We start from the raw sequence: 4,127 nt of genomic DNA, 5'->3' as shown, positions 1-4,127 counted from the left end.
TAGTTTCAAAACCATGTTCATAATAAGAGGGACAGTATTATTGGTTGGTGTTTAAGGATTCAAGGCTAGGAGGATGTTACGTAAAAGTTGGCAATGGCAACTTCATCGCCATGTTGTTTCTCTTATATTTTCTATACATTTTATTTAAGCACCATTTGAAATTACATTTTCGTCCATAAAATTTTATTGTGCCAATGCGTGTTTTAGCTGGGTGGTTTTTCGTAATTTGCGAATTTGAATCACCTATAACGTTCGGTTTGTCAACTGTTACGAACAAGAAAAAGAAAAGAGAAAGAAAACTAGAAAAGTGAGTATTTTTTTCAGTCTACGATGGTGAGATTTTTTGTCAAAACACCAAGTACGATACCTCTGAGTTTGACCATAATAAGCCTCTGCTCATGGCCATGGCCATAGCCATCAAGGGACAGATTTACGATGAGCTCAGCAGGTTTTTTTTTTTTTTTTTTTTGGGCTTTCTGGGTATTTGAATTCCTGTTTTTTTGTTCTTCTCGGGCTTTATTTTGTCTTTTGTTTTGGAGTAAAAATACGTAAAACTGAGTTTTAGCATCTGGGTTCTTTTGTAACTAATGGTATTAGCCGATATGTGCTGAATTGTTTTGAGTTTTGGAATTTTGGGCATGTGAAAAACTATAGAACTATTTGGGGTCGTTTTGGGTATATTAAATTTGTTGAATTTTTTGGGGTATTTTTATTTCTATTCTTGGGTCACCTGGTGCTTTGCCATCTGGGTATATGAGAATTTTGCTTTTAGGGAAATTAAAATTCAATTCTTTTTAATTGAATTTAATTTCTTTTTGTAATTTTTTCATGGATTCTGATTTGTCAATGGTTCTGTGGTGATAGAAACTTAATTGGAGTGTGATAGTTAGTTTTAGAGAGGAAGGAAGAAGTGAGGACAAGTCTGAAGTATTGGTGGCTATGTTGAAGGAAGCAGTGGATTTGGTAATAGATCTGAACATTTTAAAACATTTTTTCTGGTTGCTAATTCTGCTTTTTTGTGGAAATGGTTCTCTTGTGTTAAAAATTTGAACTTTGTGAGTGTAGGAATAGATAACCGTTGAGGAAGTATTGTACAAACTCTAGGTTTCTTCAAAAGATTAGATACTGCCTTTAATTTATCTTGATCAGGCACAACACTTCTACCTTTAATTTCAGCCCAGCAATATTATAATTTTTTGATTGTTTATCTTCATGGCTGACCCTAGCTAGTTTGTGGAGTACCATTGCTGACCTCAAAATTTAGGATTAAGGCTTTGTTGTTGTTGTTGTTGTTGTTGGTGGTGGTGGTGGTGGTTATATTGCAAATTCTGAATGAGTAGGGGGAAAATGATCCTATATCATTGTCATTATCAATTTTTAGGTTCCTTTTACATATTTCATTTATGAATAATTGACTTATAGTTGCTTTTTATTTCTTGGAAATGCAGTGACTGAACTGTGCTGGTAGAGATATAATGTAAGACTCTCATATAAAAATACAAATTACAAACTCTAGATTTTGATTTTAGCATCTGCATAACAAAATACTCTTTGAAGTAATTTTCTTACTAATAAATTTTTGTTTCTCATTCTAAATGTTACAGAGAAATTCAGCTTTCAATTTAAGCAAAGCTATGATGGAATTACTATGAATGTTCTTTGATAGTGTTTTTCACGTTCCTTGCATGTGCATCAAAACTAGTAATACATAAAAAGAGAGACTTTTGCCTTGTGTGTATTGTAATAGAAAGGCAGTAGAAGGGCAAAATGATAGAGGAGAAGAAGAAGAAAAGAGGGAAACTGGCAACAGAAATTCAGTGATTATTATCTGCTTCATCACCGATTGTAGAGAAAGGGGCACAGGAGGAATTCTTCTCACAAATTGCAGAAACTCAGGATTTTACGTTGTTAGTGGGGCATTAGATCTTTCATGTATTTCAATTAATCACAAAATGATTTGTTGATTGATGGATTACAATATGCCTCCATGCTTAGGAACTTGGAGGAAAGAGAGGAGGGAGAAGGGGAAAGGAAGGTTGCAAGTGATAATGAATTGAATTTCAGGTACTTGTTGAAATGGCACTAATTACACTAATTACCACATCAATTTGTAAACATTTTATTAAAAAAAATCTAGTAGTTTTAGCATTTTTCTAATTGCATATTAGCGCATTAAAAGTTTGTTAGTGCCAAATGGACAGCAATTTGCATTTTCATTAAAAAAAAATTATTCATATTCTGGCCCCCCTCAATCAAAATCCTGGTTCCATCCCTGGCCTTTAGGGCTATTAAAAGTTTTTTTTAATAGAATTTAATTTCTTATCTAATTTTTTTATGTGAAAATGCTTGTGAATATCATGTGAAATGCTATCCCAAGTGCCATGCTCATATAGTGTACAAACTAAAGATGGTCCAGTATGCACTTTCATGCTTGGGAATTATGTGGTCTATAGTGTATAATCTATACCACTCAAATAATTGTGTATTGCATTTGCATACAAGACTCACAGTCTTGGGTAACCCATAGTCTATAGATAGGAGATATAGCCTCCTCTGGGCTGAATCTTGCTGCTAGCAGTGACCAGAAACTCTTCCCTTGCTGTAATGAGTAATTTGCCCTCACCTATATATATATATATATATATATATATATATTAGCCTGCTTCATCCAAATTATTTTTTTTTTTTCAATCATCTAGATCTGAACTATTATTGTGCAATCACCTTTGGCTTCTTCTCAAACTTCACTTTCTCAACAGTTGGAGTTGCTACCATTAGTTCCTTTGCTTTAACAAACTTCATCTCCTTGGACACATTGGCGTTTGAACTGCTCTTTCCAGTGTATCCTAAGCTACTTTTGTTAGAAAAAGGGCTTTTGATGGGCAAGCACTTCGTTAAGCTTTTTGGCGGCAACCCGCTCCACTTTAGCATTAGTTTGAATCACTTTAAGCTCAAGAAACTTGATCTTGGAATATGCTTTGGTTAGTTCTTTGTTCAGCGTCTCAACTTCGCATTTAGTCTCCTTGTATCACACTAGAAGGCTTTTGTAATCTTGCTCGGCTTGCTTCATTTTCTTAATGGCTGTTTTGGCCATTCTTGCATACTCTCCGGTCTTTTCAAGAAGAGAATTATAAGTTTCTTGCAATCCCTTGTTCCTTTATAGACACTTTCTTCATCTTCATCTTCAGATTCCTCCCTAACTCTCATTGACTCCACTTCGGTGTGCTCACCGAGTTCTTCCACTAGAGCATTCAAATCTTCTAAAGATTCCACGGGTGCAATGTTCATAAATGCAGAGTAGTTTTCTTCTCTGTCACAACTTTCTTCCGAATATGAATTTAAAATATCTGAGTCACTAAGGGTAGTGGCAAATACTTTGCCCTTTGCCTTTAAATAAGTGGGGCATTCTCTCTTCACATACCCATGCCCTTTGCACTCAAAGCTTGTGACCATTTGAGATGGAGAGGAGTCTTTTGAATCATTCTTCTTGAAGTCTTTCTTGTCCTTCTTAAAATTCGAGAATTTTCCCTTCTCAAAAGACTTCCCATCTCTCTTGAATTTTAAGAACTTGCGGAAGCTCTTAGTAACGTACGCCACTTCCTTTTCAACCTTATCCTCATCCGAGGAGTCTTGAGCTTCCATTCTCTCATTGATTGTCTTTAGAGCAAGAGATTTGTTCTTCCTTTGTGATGGTAGAGATAGCTCATAGGTTTGAAGAGAACTGAGTTCTTGAATTTTAATCTCATCAAGGTTTTTGCTCTTTTCGATGGCAGTGACCTTTGCACGAAAGCTCTCCAGCAATGATCGTAGAATCTTCCTCACAATCTTGGAGACCTCCGTCTTTTCTCCCAAGTTGAATTTCCCAATCACCACTTCATTTAGCTTCCCATAAAATGAATTGAATGACTCGTCTTCACTCATTTTCAACTCATCGAAGCGTGTGGTAAGCATTTGCAACTTGGTGTCCTTCACCTTTTTGGTGCCTTCATAGGTTGTCTCCAAGATTTGCCATGCCTCCTTGGCAATTGTAACATGAGAGATCCTATGAAATTTGTTAGGAGAAACACCACAGAAAATAGCATTTAAAGCCTTGCTATTAGCGTTAGCTACTGCAAAGGTTGCCTTAT

At 35.6% G+C, this 4,127-nt stretch overlaps 1 long non-coding RNA gene across 3 annotated transcripts; it reads left to right on the top strand.

The window, feature by feature from the left end:
• The first annotated feature begins 297 nt into the window (after positions 1-297).
• On the top strand, positions 298-1,840 carry LOC115993572. Of its 3 annotated transcripts, XR_004093025.1 has the most exons (4): positions 298-448; positions 865-963; positions 1,449-1,477; positions 1,605-1,840. It is a non-coding gene; the product is annotated as an uncharacterized LOC115993572 (long non-coding RNA). The 3 variants fall into 3 exon arrangements; XR_004093026.1 differs by lacking the exon at positions 865-963; XR_004093024.1 differs by lacking the exon at positions 298-448 and having other exon boundaries at positions 736-963.
• Positions 1,841-4,127: the final 2,287 nt, after the last annotated feature.

The sequence above is a fragment of the Quercus lobata genome, chromosome 6, assembly GCF_001633185.2.
Source record: "Quercus lobata isolate SW786 chromosome 6, ValleyOak3.0 Primary Assembly, whole genome shotgun sequence".
In the NCBI taxonomy this organism is placed as follows: Eukaryota; Viridiplantae; Streptophyta; class Magnoliopsida; order Fagales; family Fagaceae; genus Quercus; species Quercus lobata.
Note: the sequence above shows the minus strand (reverse complement) of the source record. Positions and strands in the feature narration are given on the sequence as shown.